The sequence below is a fragment of the Macaca nemestrina genome, chromosome 6, assembly GCF_043159975.1.
Source record: "Macaca nemestrina isolate mMacNem1 chromosome 6, mMacNem.hap1, whole genome shotgun sequence".
NCBI classification, from domain to species: Eukaryota; Metazoa; Chordata; class Mammalia; order Primates; family Cercopithecidae; genus Macaca; species Macaca nemestrina.
Window position 1 is genome coordinate 110,226,716 of NC_092130.1, and position 24,540 is coordinate 110,251,255.

A 24,540-nucleotide genomic window follows, 5' to 3' on the forward strand; every position below is an offset into this window, starting at 1 on the left:
GTGCCTGTAATCCCAGCACTTTGGGAGTCTAAGGAGGGTAGATCACAAGGTCAGGAGTTCGAGACCAGCATGACCAACATGATGAAATCCCATCTCTACTAAAAATACAAAATTATCTGAGTGTGGTGGTGCATGCCTATAATCCCAGCTACTCAGGAGGGTAAGGCAGGAGAATTGCTTGAACCCGGGAGGTGGGGGTTGCAGTGAGCCAAGATTGCACCATTGCACTCCAGCTTGGGCAACAAGAGCAAAAACTCCGTCTCAAAAAAAAAAAAAAAAAAGAACTGAACTGAAACAAGACAAAGATGCCCACTTTCACCATTCCTATTCAACAGTGTACTGGAAGTTCTGCCAGAACAATAAGGCAAGAGAAAGAAATAACAGGCATTCAAATTGGAAAAGAGAAAGTCAAATTGTTCCTCTTTGTGATATGATCTTCTACCTAAAAAACAAACAAACAATAAAAACTACTAGGTAGATCTTCTACCTAAAAAAAACAACAAGAAACAAAAAACAAAACAAAACAAAACCTCTATCAAAAAACTATTAGCTTTCATTAATGAATTCAGTAAAGTTACAGGGTACAAAATCAATGTATAAAACCCAGTAGTATTTCTATACACCAGTAATTATCTAGCTGACAAAAAAATCAAGAAGGCAATACCATTTACAATAGGCACAAAAAGTAAAGTACTTAGTAACAAATTTAACCAAGAAGGTGAAAGATCTCTATAAGGAAAACTGTAAGATGCTGACGAAATAAATTAAAGAAGACACCAACAAATGGAAAACATTCCATGCTCATGGATTGAAAGAATAAATAGCATTAAAATGATCATATCACCAAAAGCAATCTACAGAGTCAGTGCAATCCCTATCAAAATATCAATGTCATTCTTCACAAAATCAGAAAAAAATCCTAAAATTCATATGAAACCAACAAAGGACCAAAATAGCCAAAGCAATCCTAAGCAAAAAGAACAAAGTTGGATACATTACATTACCTAACTTCAAAATATATTACAAGGCACCAGGTGTGATGGCTCACACCTATAATCTCAGCACTTTGTGAGGCCAAGGCAGGAGGATTGCTTGAGCTCAGGAGTTTAAGACCAGCCTGGGCAACATAGTGATACCTTGTCTCTACTAGAAAAAAAAAAAAGCAGCTGGGTGTGGTGGCACATGCCTGTAGTCCCAACTACTTGGGAGGCTGAGGTGGGAGGAACACTTGAGCCCAAAAGATTGAGACTAAACTCCAGCCTGGATGACAGAGTGAGACCTTGTCTCAAAAAAAAAAAACCCAAAAAAACAAATACAAGACTATAGTATTATAGTGCTAGTATAAAAATATATACACCAATGGAACAGAATTGAGAATCCAGAAATAAAGCCACAGGCAACAGAACAAAAATAGACAAATGGAACTTAATTAAACAAAAAACCTTCTGCACGGTAAATAAATAATCAACAGAGAAAAGATAACCTGTTGAATGGGAGAAAATATTTACAAATTATTCATTTATCAGGGGACTAATATCCAGAATTTACAAGAACTCTAGCAATTCAACAGGAAAAACAACAACAAAAAATAATCCCCTTAAAAATAGGCAAAGGATATAAGTAGACATTTCTCGAAAGAAAACATACAGACGGCCAACAGGTGTATGAAAAAATGCTCACCATCACTAATAATCAGAGAAATGAAAATTAATACCACAATGAGATATTACCTTACCTTAATGGCTATGATTAAATAAAAAATAACAGATGTTTGGTGAGGATACAGAGAAAAGGGAATTCTTACACACTGTTGGTGGGAATATAAGCTAGTATAGCCACTATAGAAAACAGTATAGAATTTTCTCAGAAAACCAAAATAGAATTACCATTTGACCCAGCAATCCCACTCTTGGAATCTACCCAAAGGAAAAGAAGTCACTATATCTAAGGGATACCTGCACTTGCATGTTAATTGCAGCACTCTTCACAATAGTAAAACTGTAGAATTAGTTTGAGTCCATCAAAAGATGAATTAGTAAAGAAAGTATGGGGGGTGTGTGTGTGTATATATATATATGTTTATCTGTGTGTATATATATATGTTTATGTATATACAATGGAATATTGTTTAGCCATAATAAAGAATGAAATCATGTCATGTGCAGCAGGATAGATGGAACTGGAGGTTATTATGTTAAGTGAAATAAGCCAGGCACAGAAAGACAGACAAGACATTTTTTCACTCCTATGTAGGAGGTAAAAAATTTGATCACATGGAGGTAGGGAGTGAAAAGATAGATAACAGAGACCAGGAAGAGTGATTTGGCAGGGGGATGAAGAGAAATGGGTTAAAAGGTACAAACATACAGTAAAGTAGAAGGAATAAATTCAGTGGTTGATAGCACAGCAGGATGACTACAGCTAACAAAAATATATTGCACTTGGGTGATGGACACCCTTAATATTCTGACTTGATCAGTATGCATTATAGACATGTAACAAAATTTCACATGTATCTCATAAGTTTGTGTCAAGAAAAACAGTGGATTGCCACTGTATTAATAGACCAGCATAGAAAGAAAGAAATAGTGTTGGGACAATTGGTTACCCACGTAGAGAAACCTAAAATTAGGTCTCTCATTACACCATACACAAACACATGTCTAAGTGGAGTTAAGACTTAAATATGAAAGGCAAAGATATAATACTTTTAGAAGATAAATTAGGACAATATATTTATGATATTCTAATGTAAAGAAGGAATTCTTTAAGCAAGATATAAAAACCTAAACCATAAAATAAAAATGGGAAAATCTAATTCTGTTAGATGTCTGCTATTGAAAGACATTATCTAGAGAATAAAAAGAGAAATCACAAAGATGAAGACAATATTTCAACAGATATACAAACAACTAGTATCCAGAGTATATTAAAAATTCCTACAATTCTGTAAGAAAAAAACACAGATTCTAATAGAAAAATGATCAAAAACAGACATTTAATGAAAGAGCATTCAACTTCATTAGTGCTCATCTTTTTTAGTAATCAGGGAAATATATAATAAAATTACAATTTCATGCCCACTGAATAGGCAAAAAATTAATTATGATAAATCCAAATGTTAGCAAGGATGTGGAGTAATGAGATCTCTAACTCATTGTTAGCAGGAATATAATCTGGTGTAAGCATTTTCAAAAACACTTTGGCATGACCTAATAAAGTTAATACATGCATATCTGAAATCCATCCCTTATCCCTCTAAGTACGTAGCTTAAAGAAATTGCATATGTGTGCTAAAAATCATGTATAAGAATGCTCTAGCAGTATTATGCATAACAGCTATGATTGGTAACTCTTCAAATGTCCATAAAAAGTAGAATAGACAAATTTGGTATATTTATATAATGGAATACTACACAGCAGAAAAAAATGTACAAATGACTATAATATGTATCAACATGGACGAATCTCAAAAACATGGATGAATGATGATCAACAGAAATAAACTACTAAAACTCAGGCAGTATGGTTTCATTTATATTAAGAACAAAAACTAGCCAAACTGAGTATTAAATTCTAAGAGATACAGGCATACTTGGTAAACTATAAAGAAAAGCAGGGGTATGATTAATACAAAATTCAGATGCTGTTTTTCTTGCAGGGAGGAGAGGGCACTATAATCTGAGAGAGGTACACAGAAGTCTTTAAGATACTGGTAATGTTCTGTTTCTTATCCTGGGTAATGGCTGCACATTTCATTTTTTGAAAACTCTTCAGATAATATTTATTCATTTTTATATATGATATATTCTCCAATATAATGAAAAGTCAGCTTTGTAATATTGTGGCCAAGACTGAATGACACAAGACACATAAAGTGTCAAGCATCTAAGAAGTGCTCAATATGATGTGTCTAAATTTAAAAAATAGAATAAAATAACGCTTCCCTCAGGCCAGTACTAGGGTTGGGACAGGAGGGCACAGAGGGGTAGGCTGGAGACAGCAGGGCATATTCTCATGGGGCCCCACGTGGGATGCAGAGACTCAGACATTGGCTGGCGTTCATCCAATCCTTGAGGAATCTGCCAAGCGAGGCAAGCAGACGCATTCCAGAGGATGGCATGTTTACAACCTCTTGGCCGGACACCGCTGCCATAAAGGCAGCCAACCCAAATCCTTTTCTTCTTATGTACTAATGAGCCCCAGGACATTATATTCTTCATGGAAGAAAATACTGTTTTTTTTAAAAGAAGATGAACTGTTTCACTGTGTCCCCTCCCTACCTACCAGCCCTGCAGAAACTTAGCAGGAAGTGATGAGGCCACCAGATAATGCTTATCCACCTCGCCCCTGCCCATGGGTCTCAAACACACTGGCTGAAAGCCATGCCTCACTGGTGGCTCTCAAGGTCTCTCAACAAACCTTAACTGAGCACCTGATAAGTGCAGGACATTTTGCTAGACACACGATGTTATGGGTTGAATTGTGTCCCCCCAAAACTTATTGAAGTCCTAACCCCCAGTACCTGTGAATGTGACCGTATTTGGAAAGATCTTTGCAGATGATCACAGTAAGATGAGGTCATTAGGGTGAGCCCTAATATAAATGGTGTCCCTATAAAAATGGGAAGTTTGGACACAGAGACAAGCACACAGGGAGAACGCTATAGGAAGATTAGAGGTACGGTGCCACAAGTCAAAGAACTTCCAGAAGGTAAGAGACAGCCTGCTACAGACTGAATGTTTGTATCCCCACAAAAGACATATGCTGAAATCCTAACTCCCAATGTCCTGGTATTAGGAGGTGGGGCCTTTGGGAGGTATTAGATCACGAGGGCAAAGCCATCACAAATGGGATCTGAGCCCTTATAAAAGGGATCCCAGAGAGCTGCCTCACCCCTTTTGCCATGTAAGGACACAGCAAGAAAATGGCCATCTGTGAACCAGAAAGTGAGCCCTCACTGGACACAAAATCTATGAACACCTTGGGCTCAGACTTCCCTGCCTCCAGAACCATGAGAAACACATTTCTGCTGCTCATTAGCCACCCAACCTATAGCATTTTGTTATAGCAGCCTGAGTGGAGGACTAAGACAGAGACCTGAGACAGATCCTCCCCTCATACCTTCAGAGGGAGTATGGCCCTGCTCACGCCTTGGTCTGTGACTTCCTGAACTGAGAGACAATACATTTCTGTTGCTTAAGACACTCAGTTTGTGGCACTTTATTTTGGCAACCCTCAGAAACTAATATAAATAGGCAAAGACAGAGAAAAAATATGACTTTCTGCCCTCAAGGAGCTTACTGTTTCCTAAGGCCTGGAAAGAAACAGTTGTATTTTAAGCAGAATGAAATAAGTAAAATAACAAAAAGTAAAGGAAGCACTCTGGCTGTGCAGGCTAGAGAATTCATAATTCTCACTATAGAATACAATATGACACTTTATAATTATTGATTTTTCTTTCAAATATTTATTCACAGGGGACTATAAAATGTATTGGTTAACTGGTTAAGAATACATTGGCTTTGAAGTCAAATAAACCCAAGTTCAAATTTTAGCTCAGTTGGTTTCTAGTCATGTGATACCAGGAATGTTAAATATTTTCATCAGGGCTCTTTTTCTCCATTTATAAGATGAAGATAATCATTCCTATCTTGCAGAATCATTATATGGATTAAGTAACACAATGTGTTGGAATACATAGTCATATATATACATATATAGCTTAATACAGTTCCTAACACATAGTAAGTATTCCATAAATGGAGCTGCTGCTGCCAGGAGCAGCAGCATCACTATTCATCCAACACAAGTTTATTGTGTCTGCCTTTGAGCCAGATGCCATGCTCAGGATACAAAAACAAGGCAATGGGCCAGGTGCAATGGCTCATGTCGGTAATCCCAGCACTTTGGGAGGCCGAGGTGGGCAGATCACTTGAGGTCAGGAGCTGGAGACCAGCTTGGGCAACATGGCAAAACCTGTCTCTACTAAGAGTGTAAAATATTAGCTGGGCATGGTGGCGTACGCCTGTAATCCCAGCTACTCGGGAGGCTGAGGGAGGAGAATCTCTTGAACCCGGGAGGTGGAGGTTGTAGTGAGCTGAGATCATGCCACTGCACTCCAGGCTGGGTGACAGAGTGAGACTCCATCTCAAAACAAAAACAAAAGCAAACAATCAAAAAAACAAGGCAATGGTTTTTGCCTCCATGGAGCTTACGGTCTAGTTCCTTCCTGTACTGAAGACAGATGTGGAAGTTAACAACCATTTTAAAAATAGAATAAATACTGAGAGAAGTGTCAACCTAGTTGGGGGTTTCACGTCTTGAATGAAGGATTAGGGTAGATGCAGAGAGGAGGTAATGCTTGAGATGAGTTTTGAAGGCTAAGAGTTTGTTGAGGAAAGGGTCATTCCAAGGAGCAGGAAGGAGTATGAACAAGGGAACGGAAGCCAGAGACTATGAGCAACACTTGGAGAGGGCAAATAATTTAGTGCAGTGGAAGCACAGAGAGATCCTGAGAGGGGAGAGGATCCTGGAAAGATGGGCCAGGGCCACATTGTAAGAAGCTTTATGTGCCAATTTGAGTAAGTTTGACATCATCTATTGGCAATGAAGAGCTTTTAAGGGACTTTTGTTTTACAATAATGTGTGGTAAGGAAAGGAGTGACATGGTAAGATTTGCTTTTAGACATACTGCTCTAGCGGGTATGGAGGGGAGAAAAGAGGCAGAGGAACCGATACGAGGTGGTCACCACATTAGTCAAGACTACAAACTATAAAGACTAGAACTGAGTCAGTGGTGGGGGCATGGGTGGACTTGGTAAAAAGAAGATAGTGTTAGTTGACATCTGTGATGCTTCGTAACTGCCAGGCATTTCCTGAACACCCTTCCTATGATTAGGGAATTTCCCAATTACAGTCCGTCCTCCTCAAGGAAGAAGTGAGAAACTCCTTTTCTCACCTCTGGCAGGAGGATTCAAGCGTGTGACCTGAGCTCTGCCCATCAGATGCCATCAGGACTTTGATCTGGAAGAGAAAGATGTGAAGAAGATATTGCATGGAATTCATTCTGAACAAGGATGGTAGTGAGACACTACCATGCTTGTGAGTGTGAGTTTTGAGGCACAATAGTCTTAGCAGTCACTTTTCACCCCAGAGTTCGCATGCAGTCTGTGGCAGCAGCAGGATTTCTACTGGATAGCCAGGCAGGGTGACTGCGGCATTGTTTCTCTCTGCAAAGTATCCAAGTCAGGCCCTTGGACTTTCCTGAAGATTCTACATGCTACCTAATAAATTAATACATTTCTTTTTTTTTCTTAAGCTAGCTAGAATGACTTTTGTTTTCTGCAACTTAGAACATGATCTGATACAAGTAGAAATGATGGCATTTGGTGATAAACTGGGAGTGAGGAAGAGGCTGAAATTTAGAACATCCATATCTCTCTCAGGTACCTAGGTGCATGATAGTGCTGCTAAATAAGCTTGGGAATGAGTGGGAAAGAGCAGCTTAGGGGAGAGTGTGTGAGCAGCTTAGGGGAGAGAGTGGGAAAACTCAGTTTTCAAAATACTGAGTTTGAATTTCATTAGGAACATATGGGTCAAAGGTGGTGAAAAATGTGAACCTTGATATCAGCAAGGAGGGCTAAAATCAGATTTTGGACTTGTCAGAATATATTTACCTATTAATTAACATTAATTGAGTACTTACAGTGGTCTAGACACTGAGGAAACAACAGTAAGACAAGATCCTTGCTTACATAAAACTTATGAATAAGTAAACAAGTCAATTAAAAAAAATGGTCTCGAGAGTGATAAGTACCAAATAAACAAGCAGAGCAGAATAAAGAGATTAAGGGTGATGGTTAAAACAGCTGTTTTAGAAAGAGTGTCCATGGGAATCCCTCTCTGAGGAGGTGACATTTAAACAGAATTAGGGAGTGAGCCCTGCCAAGTTTTGAGGACATGGGAAAACATTCTAAGCAAAGGGAACAGCAAATGCAAAGAGAAAAATAAGCTAAGGGTGTTTAAGGAAGAGCAAGAAGGCTAATGTGGCCAGAGTGAAGTGAGTAAGAGGATAGTGGTGGAAGATAATCTTGGAGAAGTGGGCAGGGACCGGATGACATAGAGTCTATATAGTTGATCAGGATGAGAAATTTTCATTTCATTCTAAGTTTGTAAGAAGCCATGAGGGGGCTCTGAGCAGGAACAGAAATGAGGTGACTTATTCTTTTAACTCTGACAGTTGCCTTGTGGTGTCTTTGGGGGTGGCAAGAGTGGAAGAAGGTAGATCAGTTGGGAAGCTAGTACCTTAACCTAGGCAGAAGATAATGGTGGCTTCGACTAAGAAGGTGATGAAAATAGTGGTGTGGTGAGAAATCGTTGAATGCCAAATATCTTTAAAAGGTGCAACCAACAGGACTGCCAATGGAATTACTGTGAGTATCAGAGAGAGAGAAATCTAGGATGACTCTCATGTTTTTGGCCTAAGGACTAGGTGATCAGTGGTGTGATTTAATGAGGTGGGTGAGAGCAGAATTGGGGCTTGGTAGTGGAAATCAAATATTTTGGCTTGAATACTAATTGAAAATGACTATTAGACACCAAAATTGAAAAGCTAGGGCTGGAGTTATCCATTTGGAAATCATTAACTCAGAAACAGTATTCAGACACAGAACCAGGTGAGGTCACTGGAGAACAGGATGGGAACACCCATCCACAGGACTGGATGAAGTCTCCAGACAGTAAATGTGGATAGAGAAGAAGACTTAGGACTGAGCCTTTTGGTTACGCCTATGGGTAGCATTTGAACAGATGAGAAGGAACTAATTTCTATTAATGAATAAAAGAATACCAAGTCTCCTGGTATTGTTTTACTCATTGATAAAAACTAGCTCCTCTGTGGAGACTGTGGTGTTTCACGAGTCAAACAAAAAGAGTAGTTTCAAAACAGAAGGAGTAACCAACCTTTTTTATTTTTTTATTTTTTATTTTTGAGACAGAGTCTCACTCTGTCACCCAGACTGGAGTGCAATGGCGCGATCTTGGCTCACTGCAACCTCCGCCCTCCAAGTTCAAGCGATTCTCCTGCCTCAGTCTCCCAAGTAGCTGGGATTACAGGTGTCTGCCACCTCGCCCGGCTAATTTTTTGTATTTTTAGTAGAGATGGGGTTTCACCATCTTGGACAGGCTGGTCTTGAACTCCTGACCTCGTGATCCACCCACCTCAGCCTCCCAAAGTGCTGGGATTACAGGTGTGAGCCACCGCATCCAGCCAGGAGTAACAAATCATTTCTTATTTTGCTAAGAGATTGAGTAAAGAAAGATCCTAAGAACTGACCACTGGAACATGGAGGTTGCTGCTGGGACCTCGGCAAGTGCAGTTTAAATGGCCTGGTAGGGATGACAGACTAATTAGAGTGGGATCAGGAGTGAGTAGAACCGGGCGCGGTGGCTCGCGCCTGTAACCCTAGCACTTTGGGAGGCTGAGGCGGGTGGGTCATGAGGTCAGGAGTTCAAGACCAGCCTGGCCAACATGGTGAAACCCCATTTCTACTCAAAATACAAAAATTAGCTGGGCATGGTGGTGGGCACCTGTAACACCAGTTACTTGGGAGGCTGAGCCAGGAGAATGGCTTGAACCCAGGAAGTGGAGGTTGCAGTGAGCTGAGATCATGCAACTGCACTCCAGTCTGGGGAACAGAGCAAGACTCCATCTCAAAAAAAAAAAAAAAAAAAAATAGTGAGTGGAAAGTGTAAAAGCGGGGTCGGTGAGAACAGAGCTCTAACAAGAGGCAGTTCAATGGGTGGAGACAAATGGTTAAGGCAGTAGCTGAAATGGGATGCACAGCTGAGATTGCCCAGAGAAAATGTGTAGATTGCAATGAGAAGACAGTTGGAGATAGAACCTTAGGAAACATCAAGAAATGGAGACAATCTCCTCAGAAGATAGATTGAGATAGGAGAAGCAGGAAAGTACCGTGGCCCAGAAACCAAGAGAGGAGAGGTTTTAAGGAGGAGGTGGTCAGCAAAGTCATATGTTGTAGGTAGACCAGATAAAAAGGACTTCTGGAGTTGGCTGTGAAGAACTTCGTGGTGATCTTAACAGGGGTAATTTCAATGGTGGTGAAGGTAGAGGCCAGGGTGTGTCCTACTGGGAAGGAACAGAGGTGAGGAATGGGAAGAATAAATCAGGCCACTCTTTGAGAAGGAAGGAGAGAAAACTGCTATAAAGAGCCACAGCTGAGGGAAATTTTTATTTTTCAGGAAGAGGGATTTCAGCATAAACATATGCAGAGAGGAAGGAGCAGATGGAAGTGCAGGAATAAAGGTGATGGTGGATGGAGGAGGGAGGAGATGGGGTTTAGAGCACAGGGTGGAGGACTCACCCTGAAGGAGGGACAACTCTTTCAAGGTAAGAGGAAGGAGGCAAAGATGGAAAGAGGTGCACATAATGGTCCAAGAGGCAGGAAGTTCTTACTTGATGGCCTCTATGTTCTCCCTGAAGTAGGAGGCAAGATTCAGTGATGGTGGTGGGGGCTGGGGGGCGGTGGGGGGCGGTGCTGGGGTGGGGGATGGTAGGGGGGATGGGGTGGGGATAAGAAGAAGAATGTGGAAAAGAGAGCTTCAAGGGTGCTACCTCAGAGTGTTCACAAATACCATTATCTACCTAACGTTTTGGTGTCTGTCTCTCTGTCCCAGCAAACCTCCCAACTCGGTCTCCCTCCCTTTTCCATCCCCCGTAAATCCCTTCTCAAATCCCACCTGCAGCTGTGGGGAAGCTTCCCGTCATGGGTGAGTTATGGAAGAAACCTTTATCTTTCCTCTCTGGCGCAAGTTTTTCCCCAGGAGGCCTGTACTGAGCCCACCACAAGCAAAACTTAGAAAATAGAAAAAACAGAAAACCAAGGCAAGAAATTTTAAAGACAAGTACCTTGCAGTGAATTATAAATTTAAAAATTATAAGTTGAATGGTTGCTGGGCATTGTGGCACACGCCTGTAATCCCAGCTATTCAGGAGGCTGAGGCACAAGAATCGCTCGAACCAGGGAGGTGAGGGTTGCAGTCAGCCGAGATCGTGCCACTGCACTCCAGCCTGGGCAACAGAGCAAGACTCTGTCTCAAAAATAAAATAAAATAAAATAAGAATCATAAGTTGAATGAGTACTTAATAGATAGGTGCTACCTATTTTGGGATTGAAACCTCTGTAAGGCAGCAGTTGTTTTCGTTTTGCGTCTCCTTAGAAGGTAGTTTAGAGAAATGACCTTGGAACTCCACTTCTTGGGCCCAGATTAGAAATAAGTAATCTTGGGCTAGCTACTAAATCTCTCAGTGCCTTAGTATCCTCATCTGTAAAATGGGAATTGTAACAGCACTGCCCTCTTAGGTCTATTGTGGAGATTAAATGACTGAATGTGTGTAAAGCCCTTAGAATGGTGCTTGTGTTGAAAGCAGTCAATAACCGATAGCTATTAGTGTTATAAGTTCTGTAAGAGTACAGGCACATTTTGGACCCCACGAAGGAAATGCTCAAGAAGAGACTAAAATACTCCTTTAAAATGTTGTAGGGACAGTAGAATATTGCATTATGGTGAAAGTGGGGAGATGGATCTAGCACCTAATCTTGGATTCTTTTTTTATTCTATGAAAAAATCCCTCTGCTGTGTGGGAGTGCAACGTGTTGACCTAAGCACAAAGTGTGAGGCTGGTAAACAGGGAACTTCTCAGTCCCCATTCAGTGCCATCTCCTTTCTTGAGAGGTTTATTCTTGTTGCAGATGCCCAGTGATCTGCTGTGCTTCCTGCTATCTGCCCCTCCACTCCTATGTGGAGAAGTCCTTATGCCACATAACACACCCCTCCCCATCAACTTGAAAAATAGCCTATCCTGATTCCCAACTCTTCAGGTGAGAGTCTCATCAGCTAGCTGGTCTAATCTAGCATACTTCCTTCCAGGCAACACAGGCGATATTTGCTTTTAACAGAGGCCACTATGAAGAGGTAGCAGGGCTCAGTGGTTATGGGCACACTGAGCGAGAGGGGATTGCCGCCCACACTGTAGAGAGCAGTGGGATTTGGACGGTTACAGGTCCCCGTGGCCCATCCTGCTTGGAGTCCTTTGGAGGGTTCTTCTAGAAGGGATTATGTCTATCTAGACTCTAAACCCTAGAAAATAGGAAATGACATTTGTCCACCTCACGGGAGTGCATCATGCTTATTGATAGCATTGGACTCTAATTTCTCTGGAGAGACGGGATCAACTCTTCAAGTCTGGGAATAAGAATAGCAAAACATCTTTGAAGCTATTTTTGAATGTTGTGCTGTTATTCTGAGGTAGGTCTCATATCCCTGGTGGTCAATGTGCATGATTTGCACAAAAAAACATACCACAGAGCCCAGCCATCATAGAGCCTTTCAGCACTTCACAGTGTCATCTCCAGGTGCTTCCTTCCACTCTCTCTCTGCCCCTCATTTACTGAGACTGTGAGGAGGGTAGTCCTTTTCTAAGTATAACTAGGAGGAGGGGGGTCTCACAAGGGGAAATCTCCACACTTTTCCTGGGTCTTTGTATAAGTAAGAGAGCAGCCAATAAAAAGTTCACATCCTCTGCCTAAAGAGATGTGATAGCCAAATACAACACACCATTCCCGCCTGGATCTTGAATAGGGAGGGAAGAAAATAATTGTAGAAGATATTTTGAGACAACTGAAGAAAGTTGAATATGAATTGTAGATTAGATCAGTGCTACTTGGAGTGTGGGTTGTGGCCCAGCAGTAGTGGCAGTGTCACCTGGGAGCTTGTTGGAAGTGAATAATTCCAGCCCCATCCAAGTGATTTATGTGCACATCGAAGGTTGAGAAGTATTATATCAGACAGCATTACTGTGCTGATGTTACATATCTGGTATGTGAGAATGGTATGGCAGGAGAATGTCCTTGTGTGATGAATGGGGTGTGTGTGTGTGTGTGTGTGTGTGTGTGTGTGTGTGTGTGTGTATACACATACGCCTTCCAAGTGGGAGAATTCAATCTGCAATCCACACCACCCTGAAGGTGAGGCCTTTAAGGGAACTGGATCCAAGACTCTTGGGTGGCACCATGGATTGTCCTGTGAAAACCATTAGAATCTTCTAGGCTGGATATACCAGGATGGAGATGTGTACTACGTTAGGAAGAAGAAGAATGCTGGAGGTAGACAAACCCCCAAGGGATGAGGCCCTTGAGTCCTGAAGGTACCTAAGGATTCATTCCCACTATGTGACAGCAAGTCAACAGGTTAGAAGTTCGGGTGTGTTCCCTAAATTCAGTGGGGATGTTTTTCCCCCTCGTTGGATGACACAGTTTAAAATTCCTTTCTTCATATGCTGTAATTCCCTTTGGTTCTCTCCAGCCCTTTATCAAGGTCAGACACACCCCTACAACTTTGTGTGTTGTTGACAAGAGAAAAGTGAGACCTACCCTGTGTTCACAGCCCTCTGTGGAGCCCTTTGCAGGGGTAGCAGCATCACTCCAAGGGGTGGAGGTCACTGGGCTACAGGCTGCATTTGCCAGGAATTGAGTTATTGCCAGCTCCTGGTCTCCTTTAAGGTCTCTGTCTCCTGGGCAGATATGAGCACTGTATTCAGAATTACTAATGTTTTCTGGGACCTTTTCTCTAAATTCCAAATCACATAAGCGGAAGTGGTGAGGATGAACCTTCCCCAAATCCCACATTTCTGTAGCTCTGGAGGATACTGACTCATGGTGGAGCATTTATTTCAAATAAAAAACAGCACAAACCAAAAAGACTTGAGGAAGTACCTCCTCCCACTCTTGTTTCCAAATTCCATTCAGGTTTGGAACTTTTTGAACAATTTTTATTTTGAAACATGAAAAGGTGGAAGAATCCAGCCTCTTTCTGCTAAGAGTAGACATAAAGATAAGCATCTCTCCACAAAGGTACAGGATTATGTTACCCTTCTGGAATCCTGGTAGCCAATTCAAGTTGTTTTTGAAGCACAATGCTACCCATGAGGCCCAAACCAAAAGAACCAGACATTCCAGATTGACTCAAATAATTCCATTTTTTAAATGTAATGTTCTGGCACCTCTGTGATATCCATATTTGTTCCAGTTTTCATCACACCCTGTGATATTGAATGGCAAGAACAAGAACAAAATGCTTCTTTGAATAACTCGGCTGCCTTCCTACCTTGAGGCTGTCAGGTATGGGATGTAGTTTGTTGGGAATTAAAGGAAAACAAAATTTCCACTCAAGAATTGAATTCTTTCAACAAATATGAAGAGAGGAAAAACTGTTTTGTGGTTTATTGTGGGGAACAGAACTCTTAGAAAAAACAAAAGAAGGAAATTCTCAATGGAAACTATGGATCTTTGATGAACTTTTCATTTCCTCATGATTAGAGAATTATTAAAAGCCAAAATAAAACCTATTTTCTTCTTGCTGTGTCTTATCCAAGTATTTAGCAGGGAGAAAAATGACATTAGTGACTATTGAGCCATTTGACTCTCAAACACATAGTAACTTGGCTTTGAAGGCAAGTCACAACGCTTCTAGGAAACTCCAAGATGGGAAGATTAAATTCTTTTCATTCTCTTTGAACTATTTGGAAACATTCACAGCTTGGAGCTGGGATGTCCATTCTATTGTCCATGGAGTTAGCTGTGTTGTCTCTGACTCCACAAAACACGAGTTTCTAACTGAGAGCTCTCCTGTACTGTGTCTAGTCTGTGTAGGCCAGACTTTATCAGTTTTTGGTACTCTGTGATAATTCCCCTTGCCAAACACACTTGTCAGAATTATTCCCTAAAACACACTTGATAAATGGGCTTATCAATACCATTATATCTTGAATAACTCATATTTGTCCCAGATGACTATCTTTTCAGTTAAAAAATGAATTTAAACAAAATGTAAATGTAAACATATTTCCAACTCAGAGTTCCATTTCAACTACTGAAGCACGTCCTAGCACTAAGTCCTTTATTATTTTTGACGTTTATGACTTTTGTGTTTGTTGGAAACAAATAAGTTCTCATGTGGCTGTATCTGTTTTTTATATTTATGACTCTTTTTACTTATTGGAAATAAACAAGTTCTCAATCTTCTATCTGTAAAATAAAACAAGAACTGCTTCACAAGAATCTTAGGATAATTAAATAAGATAACAGACATAAAGTAGTGGTCATATAGTAAGTGTTCTATAAATATTATGACTTAATTCCTTTAGCTCTATTGTAGACATACAGAGATTTGGGGAAATAATTTAAGTACATTAATTTTTATCTTTTTTTTTTCAGATAGAGGTTTCACTCTTGTTGCGCAGGTTGGAGGGCAGTGGTGCGATCTCGGCTCACTGCAACCTCTGCCTCCCAGATTCAAACGATTCTCTTGCCTCAGTCTCCCTAGTAGCTGGGATTACAGGCATGCGCCACCACACCCAACTAGTTTTTTTGTATTTTTAGTAGAGACAGGGTTTCACCATGTTGGCCAGGCTGGTCTCAAACTCCTGATCTCTGGTGATCCACCTGCCTCAGCCTCCCAAAGTGCTGGGATTACAGGCGTGAGCCACCATGCCCGGCCTCTGTTTTGTAATTAATATATTTACTTTTCATTGTAAAACAATGGATTTCTACAGCAATTCAGAGCTTAATTTTTGTCTGTTAGCTAACTTACAAAATTTAAGCCTTTCGCGATTTACTTTCAAGGCCCTCTGCTCTTCGGGTCCTATTGCACACAACCCTTTTCATGCTCCCAATTCATCAGTCCCTGTCCTGTCCTTTCACACATTCCACAGTTTCTTGTATCATGTTTCCCCTGTCTAAAAAACTTATTTTCCATTTCCGTTTATTATAATCTCATTCTTCCTTTAAGGTCCAGTTCAATCATTCTTTTCTTCTACAAAGTCACTTCTGATTTCCTTGGTCCAAAACTAATGTCTCCCTCATAGTCATTCTCATGAAATTGAGTATTTTTTAAACAATTTCAAAGTTAGAAGAGGGCTACATTTACAGAAAACTTGCAAAGATTGCACAGAGATTTCCCACGTACTCCTTAGCAAGTTTCCCCCAATGTTCACATCTTATATTACTGTGGTCCATTTGTCCCAACTAAGAATCTAATACTGGTATACACACTGAACACTTGTAACTTACATTGTAGCTGACTATTAACTGTGAAATCCTTGAAATCAGGCTGTGTAGCCCTTAGTTCACTCATTTCTATAATACATACGAAGTCTTTGCTTACCATTGAGCACCAAGCGGGAACTAAAACAATGTTTGTTGAATGAAAGAACAATTGCTCTCATTGCCTTAATTGTCTACCTCAACAAAATCTCTGTTTTAGTGTTTTGTGTAAGTGGAACATAAATACAGAAAAATGTGATTATAAATGTAGAGTTCAGTGATTTTTCACAATCTGAACATACTCATGTAATTGTCACTTGGATTTCAAATAGAACATTTCCTGCATCACAGAAGCCCCTCCATGTGCTCCTTTCAGTAACAATTGCCCTTCATCTTGACTTCTTATGTTGCCTTTAGTTTTATTTCAGTAATGGGACACAGTGTCATGGTTCACGCTTATAATGTGACCCAGTTTTATACTGTTATCATGCCCGTGCAAAGTGGCTTGAATCTATCTATTAAAAAATTCACTGCTTGATTAAAGGAAGTACAGCGCAGTAGATTTTCCAATAGCCAAACAATGTCCATTGTCTTTGTAGTTTATATAGTTTCTGCATTAAAGCCTAGCTTACGGTTGGGTGTACCCACTTTGGACCGAGGGACAATTCCATTTCTGACAACATCATTGAGCCCGGTGTAGGAAGTAGGACATAAACCATTTTCATTTCTGTTCCCTTAGAAACACATGGAACAAAATAAAGTTTGCCAAATGGAAATATACAAAACCACTGGGGAAATAAATGTTATTTTTAACCTTCTAAGAGACTATCACAAATAACTGGGAGGAGAGTGGAAAGAATTCAAAAAGCAGATGACCTTTTAACAGGCAGAACATAGCAGGGTCAGCAAGTGTCTAGAGAATGTTGTGACTCGGAGAAGCGATGATGGGAGCCCAAGCCTTGAGGAACTGACCTCACCGGCTATGATGAGAATGGAGCTAGCTTCCTCTCAATCCTATGTGACCTGGATAGCTAGAAGGGAACCTTTCTCCAGTAATGGAAACAGTGAGAATCCCTGGGTACTAAACAAAGGAATAGATTTGGAGATCTAGGAGCTAGTGGGTTTGTGGCTGGCAGCCAGGTCTGGAGTGTTGCCCTCACGAAGCCAGGTTTTCTCTATTCTTTGAGAAAATCTCACCCTATGGAGACACAGTCACCTGCATTCTAGGTGGAGACCACAGAGGTGAGGAAGTGGGTTAGAGGGAGGATGACAGCCGTACTGTCAGTAGAGGGAGCTGTTCTGGGAAGGAGACAGGGAGACAGCCACCTCTTCCGCGTTCAGAGGGAAAAGAAAGCCACCACAGCCAGTCTCTCCCTTTTGAAGTTAAATCACTGCTTCACTGCCAGTTCTCAGGTGGCTCAAGAATGGACAGCTACTTTGCAAAGTACGTGCCAATTACACAAAATTGCCTACTCTGTCATGCGAATTTAAACCAAGGCAGATAATGCCTCTCGATCAATCTGGCTTTTCTTACAGATACTCGGCATAGAGAAAACCGGCTTGGTTGGAGACAGAGTTTGTGTCACACTTTTTCTCATAAAGGAAAAGTTGCTCCAGACCAAGCAACAAGGGAGATGTTAAAAGCTGGTTGTTCCAGCTTCTCCCTTGAGTTACAGATAGTCATACAACTCTGAGCACAGGAAGGATCTACAGTGTTCTTAGAAGTAGTAGAGTTCCATGCCTTTACTAACCAGGCTAACCAATGGAAGAGTGTGTAAGACCTTCTAGGCAAAAGGCCCTGGGAGGCTGAGTTTATTCTCAAACCACCAACCTTTCTCCCACCATCACCTTCGGTTACCAAAACATACTTACTTTTTTTTTTTTTCCTGTAACCTCATTTTAGAAGTGAACAGCTTTCAGTTAAGGTGATTTGCAGGAGATAAATAGACATAGGTTCATGCCAGATCTCACAGAGAAGTTCTAGATGTGCCAAGCATGGTGGCTCATGCCTGTAATCCCAGCACTTTTGGAGGCTGAGGCAGGCAGATTGCCTGGGGTCAGCAGGAGTTCAAGACCAGCCTGGGCAACATGGTGAAACCCCATCTCTACAAGAAGTATAAAAATTAGCCAGGCGTGGTGGTGTGTGCCTGTAGTCCAAGCTACTTGGGAGCTGAGGCGGGAGGGTTTCTTGAGCATAGGAGGTCAAGGCTGCAGTGAGCCCAGATCGCCACTGCATTCCAGCCTGGGCAACAGAGCAAGACCCCATCTTAAAAAAGAGAGAATGAGAAGATCTGGGTGGTTTATGTCCTCTGCTTATCCTAGATATCTAGAATCTTACAGAAACCTTATATTACTCTTTCATGAAGTGGGAAAAGGACTTTGGAGAAGGGGGACAGATCAGAAGGCAGAAAATGCACTCAATAGTGTGACTCTCTCTTCACTTAGGCCTAGTTCTTTCTCCTGTGCTTCTCTAGTCTTTTACTAAAAGAAACAAGGAGATTGGAGCTTGGACTAACAGAATTAAAATGGCATGTTCAACATCAGTGTTCCAAAAATCATCAGCCATTTATCTTCATGGGGAGTTTTTCCTTTATGCACCAGCTGACTCTCTTTTCTTTGGCCCATCTTTCTCATTCTGCCTTCTGCCACCAGCCTCCATCTCCACTGCAAAACTCTCCACCTCCCATTCAGGTCAGGGCCTTCCTTCCTACGCATAAAAGCTCATCCTGCAAATAATCAGTTTCTGCCCAGGTTCTCTACCATTAGCAATATGGAAAAAAGCAAAAGCTTTCAAGTTTTGCTCACAATTTGACATATATTTGATCAAATTTTTAGTTTGGGCTAGTATGTTCCACCAACCATCAAACCCTGGTAAACGTAATAAGGGTGAAGGGATGACCTACCTCATATACTAGTAAAAACTGGGAACATCTTAGATGCTTATAAACAGAAATAATATTTAAGTACTTGATGATACCTCCACTAAAGAACTCTTTATGACCTTTAAAGCAGTATTTGAAAAAAGCACAAAAAAGTTTCTGCCACAATATTAAGTGAAAAAGGTAGGCTACAAAATGATATAACATGGCTAAATGATGTTGAAAACCTGAAGAGCTGCTGCAAAGAAAAGGGGTTGGGGGGGAGACAGGAAGGAAATGCATCAAGTTGAGTCTAGAGGGTGGGGCTTTGGGTGATTACTTTTTTCTTTGTAATTTTCCACCCTTTAAAAGAGCATGTCCTACTTTTGTAATTACGGAAAAAAGAAAGAAAACCTTGAGCTTTTGCATTTAATCAGTCCACAAAAGCAATAAACAAGACGCGCTGTGGCCAGGGAACCCAGCGTTCGAGGGGCCGGCAGAGCGATCTGGCTGTCGCCTGTGGGAGGGGCGGGGTCCCCGGGACAGCCTCCAGGACCCAGGCCCCCAGGCGGCCCGCAGCCCTCAAAGAAGAGCCTGTTTTATCTCTGAGCAGAGATGACGTCACCCTAAGGAAACCAGAAAGTGCTGATTAATCATGAAGTCAGAACTAATCCCTGAAAAGAAGTCGTGTCGGGGCGAGGCGCGAGAGAGCCCCAGACGAGATTGCAATCTCAGACGCCGCCCAGGCTGGGGTCTGGCCCGTCACGCCCAGCCAGGTCGCCGGTGCGCCCCGCCCCCAATGTCTGGCCCACCCCGCCCCGCCCCCACCTTACGTCTCCCCGCTTCCCGCTTCCCCCGCGCACACCCGCCTCCCGCCTACCCGAGGTTTCTCCGGCTGGCGGCCTGGGTGGCGCATGCGCAGCGGCGGGCTGGCCGGGCCCGCTCCAGACCCTGGCGGCCCACAAGCTCTGGGTCGCCTGCCGTGGTCCCTCCCCCGGCAGGTTCTTATTGTACCGCGCAATGGTCGCGCACCGAGTAGGTGTGCTTTTAAAGATGATTATCACCATGGCGATGAGACAGTAATTTGGCCGAGACCTGTTCCAGTACCCGAGCCAAAAAGGGTGAATTAGATCCAAAAAGGGTGAATTAGATCCTGGACCGTCACTGGAAGCCGCTTCGAGAGGGAGGCCATGCTTCTTAAAGTATGGGTTTCACAGCCGCCAGTTTTATGGAGATCTATACTATAATCACATGTTATTCACAATCTTATTTTTATTACAGTCGGTTAAAGGATTTCATCCATTGCTAGAATACTACAATCCGCAGCTTTAGGGGTAACAGGGAGGCTCTCTGCGACCGCTGCTGGGGGTGGCGGGACCCCGCGTCCGGAGCCAGGCTGGAGGCGAGCGCGCCCCACCGCCGCTGTGATGAGAGACAGCAGGGAAAACTGTGGGCGTCTGGCAGCCCTGTGGAAGAACAGGTTGCTCATCCCTGGGAAGCCCTCTCAGGGATAAAGGACCTTGGATGCGATCAGTCTTTCTTTGCGGAGAGCCCTCACACCTGTCCTGAGAGATAACTTGCATAAAAGCTGTTTGTGCCCTGGAGGAGAAAAAAAAGTGATTAAAAGAAGGTGGGGAGAGGGGTGGTCTGAGATGTCAGTAAGGATATTGGGCTGTGAAATACGTTGGTCTTATAAGTGGCTCTGCAGTATCTTCTAAGAAGAATCCTCTGTGAGGCCAGCCTCTTGTTTTCAGGCTGGTCAAGCAGAAAAGAAGAATGGAGAAGCCCATTCACTGAGAAGCCACTCGGCTCCGAGGGACACCTCCATCTTGCCTTCACAGCATTTGCTCTTGCAACAGGTTCTTAGATTAATTTGGCCTGGTGGTCGGTCTTGAAGCACCTCCCACATGTGCCCTGGCAGCTCAGCGCCGAGCTGTCCCGTCCTGTGTTTGTCTAGTTGATTAGGCAAGTATTAACCAGTGAACCACAGAGGCCCATGGTCCAGTGGGCAGGGTGTAAGAAAGTACCTGGAACAGAGAGATGGATGGAGATAGAGCGGGAGTTTGGGCCAGGTGGGCAGCACGGGCACCTCTCAACAATACCTACAAACATATTGCTCTGCTCATTTGTTTTAATCACATAAAGGCTTGTCACAATCTTTCTGTTTTCTTTTCCCTTACAAAACAAAGGTCTCACTAGGGTTGCTTCATGAAGTTCACCAGTACAGTAAGTGCTACAGCATGTTGGATTGCCTTGGCAGGGAGAAGGCCCTTTTATCTGCTTTTGATCACTGTTGGAGTCTCAGGCCTTTAAATCTTTTGAACTCACATCCATTGTTCCACACTAGCTGCTACTGATTCTACAACCCCTGTTCTCGCTTGATTATATTTCTTTGGATGAAATATGATATCTTTAATGTTTTTTGGGCTCAAGGGTCTGAGTGTGGGGAGAAGAGGCTCCTAAGCCGTAGTCAGCAGCTTGATTCCCTATCACCTGTTTGGAGCTCATGGTAACCAGAGTCAACAACTAACCAGATTGAGGAGAAACAGCAGCAGGTTTATGTAGCTCAGAAAGATAGTGCAGTTCCAAGACATGGGAGGAATAGATAGGGATGTTTGGTAGCTGCTCAAATCAGAGCTTCTCAAACTGGCGTTTATCGTCAGAATTACCCAGGAAACTAAAAAATATCGAGTCCCAGAGTTGGGAGTGGGACAGACATCTGTGTTTTTTGAAGTTTTGGAGTGATTCTAACATCAGCCAGAGCAGGGCCTCTGGCTTATGGCTTGGGCCACCTCAAATCAGCAGCAGCACCCAGCTTGGGTGACACAGCGTACATGGGGTTGGGGCTGCTTTTAGAACTGTAGAAGACTGATCCCTGGGGAGCCCTCTGAGGTGTCAAGCTAAGAGCTTCCCAGGTTTCAGAGATACGTTTGGCCCAGTCTTCTAAAATTCTAGCCCTGTTATTGGAGATGGCCTTAAGACCTAGGACTCAGAGCAGAAGGGATCTGGAAAGAGGACAGAAGCATCTAACGTCCTGGGTAACCAGTAGGAAAAAGCTTAGCAGGTACCTAAAACACAGAGAGAGGGTTTTGGCTCTGGTCCAAGAACCACCAGTGGTGAGATTAACAGGAGGATCCAAGATGACTGCACAGCTCTTCTGAGCATCTATCCATTTGGTTCCCTGCTCAGCCAGCAAAGAAGAGATGTAAGGTAAAGCTTATAGGAGTCTGGAACCCAATATTAGACAAGGATTCTATACTACTCAAGCTTTGACTGAAGGAGGAAATAATATCAGTAATAGACATTACTAAACTAATGCTGTTGTGGTTAGCATTTATTGATCATTGTGCTAACCACTTTATACTTTAAACTCAGAATGTTTAAGTACATCCTCTAAGGACTCCCAGCTAGTTGGTGGCAGGGACAGAACTTAAACAAAAGGTTAGAGTATGAGCTCTTTTGATGTCTGATTTCCATTTCACAGGCCTGTTTACTTCCAGAAGGGAGTTGAACACAAGTTGAAGAGTTGGAGTGGTGGCAGTGAGAGCAGCTCAGGGAGTAAATTATAGTAATGCTAAAAAATGCAAAGTGCAATTAATTTTACAACTCACATCTTACATATTTACATTGTTGTTTCAATTTAGTTGCTCATAGTCTGAGATCTTAGTAGGTCCATGCCATCTTAATGTCAACCTGAGGATTGGGTAGGAACACAGTAAACAAGGCAGTGGACCTAGCGGATGATTAGGTTCTAAATCATATTTTAATAAACAGCTATTCATACTTTTCCACAATCATTTAAAGGGAAACCAGAGTAATTTTGTTGGTACAACCCTCACATTTTAAGAGTGTCCTTAAAGTGCTCACCAACTCAGTTTGAGGAGATTGGCAATGACTTGGAAATCATGTCATGTTTGTAATACAGACTTGAGAGTCCAGTGAGGAAAGAGTGAAGGAAATGACAAAGCACCCTTTGGAGGACGATGACAGAAATGTACGCATGAAAATAATCACACCTCAGGGATCTCGGAGGTCCTGCACGCACTACCGATTACTCACCCGTTGTAAGGTCTCCCAGCATTAATCCATCTTGGCAGTAGGAAGAACATTACCAAATGACTACATTGCCTGCTGGCTTCTTCCAATCTCCTGGCTGGAAAAGCAAATGAGTGAATATTCACTCTGGAAGATGCAATTGTTTCCTGTATAGATACTACTTCATGGAGGTACTTCAGGCAAGTAAACCAGGATGTGAAATATTTTTTGTGCACCACATTCCAACAACTTCTGGAGCATCTAAATCCTGTCTTGGAAGCAGTTTCCTTAGGGTTTAACCAGGCATTAAACCAAGGTCAATGACAACCAAGACCATTTTCTAGTTCTACAGTAATTCTAGGGAAAAAACTACTTGGTTTTTGAAGGTGCTTTAATGTTTTTAGTTCAATATTTACTTCGCTTCCTGCATATAAGGTGGTTGGAGAAAAAGTGTATTCATAAAAAAACAAAATAAAACCAAACCCCCTTCCCCTCCCCATTGGTGGGATAAGTTTTACTTACCAACAGTAAGAAAAATAGAGGATTAAAGACAAAGAGAGCTGGCATTCATATGTTGGAAGGCTTTTTTGAGTGTCACAGATTTTTAAATAGCTGTCTTTTTTTCAAGTGGTTCTTGATGGAATTGTCAGGAGGGGGAAAAAGGTCCTATTATTAAATAAGCCTCAGGAGACATCAAGTGTTTTGGATAGTTAAAGGGAGTAGGGGGAGAGCTACCATGCGCAAGAGAGGTGAGTGTACCATTCCAGCACACTACTAATCCTTGTTAGCATAGAGATTTTCTTTGGGGAGAGACACTAAATACATTATCCACATTATGCATGTGGAGAGGGTTTACCCAGGAGCTTGAGGCAGGTCATGGACCATATTAGAATGTTATCCAGGAACCCAATGATGCCACAACCTAGTAGGTCATGAAGACCTCATTCTACAACCTGGAACCATCACCAACCTGTAGAAGAGACACTAGCTACTTGTCTAGCTCACAGGGCTGGGAAGAATGTCAGTTCCTCATTTTACTGAGTGGCTGTTGGATTGCAGGATTGGTGAAGAACCATCTTCCCCAGAGTGTTTCAGAAAGTTGGGAGCCAGAAGCAAAGGGCTGTAGTTCAGTGATTGTGTTACCAGGGGGTTCTTCCTCCCAGAGCTCCCAAGATGGTGGCAGGCTGCTTCCAAAATGGCCACCGGCTGTTTCCAAGATGGTGGCAAGCCTTGTGTTCTTTGACCTGGGGTTCTTGGCCTCTCAGATTCCAAGGAATGGAATCTTGGGCCATGTGGTAAGTGTTATAGCTCTATTAGAAGCCGTGGGTCACGGAAGAGAACTGTGGAACCCAGTGACGAGTGTTCAGCTCGATTAGGACGAACCCAGGCACTTAGCTGTGCAGGAACAGTTACAAGCCTTTAGTCCAATCAGGAGCAGCAGTGGGCGCCTACTGGATCAGGAGCACAGCGGACACCCTGTGGGATCTGGAGGGATGGAAGTCAGTGGCGGGTCTGCCAGAGCC

General features: G+C 42.4%; 2 long non-coding RNA genes across 3 annotated transcripts; both read right to left on the bottom strand.

Annotated features, from left to right (window-relative positions):
- Window positions 1-5,485: 5,485 nt before the first annotated feature.
- LOC105499480 (uncharacterized) lies at window positions 5,486-20,141 on the bottom strand. The gene is made up of 3 exons (XR_011624958.1): window positions 19,863-20,141; window positions 6,962-7,026; window positions 5,486-6,150 (listed from the first exon to the last, which is right to left on the bottom strand). It is a non-coding gene; the product is annotated as an uncharacterized lncRNA (long non-coding RNA).
- Window positions 20,142-20,441: 300 nt separating this feature from the next.
- Window positions 20,442-24,226, bottom strand: LOC112423194 (uncharacterized). Of its 2 annotated transcripts, none has more exons than XR_003013669.2 (4): window positions 23,988-24,226; window positions 23,540-23,650; window positions 23,042-23,135; window positions 20,442-20,581 (listed from the first exon to the last, which is right to left on the bottom strand). It is a non-coding gene; the product is annotated as an uncharacterized lncRNA (long non-coding RNA). The 2 variants fall into 2 exon arrangements; XR_003013670.2 differs by having other exon boundaries at window positions 24,161-24,214.
- Between the last annotated feature and the right edge of the window lie 314 nt (window positions 24,227-24,540).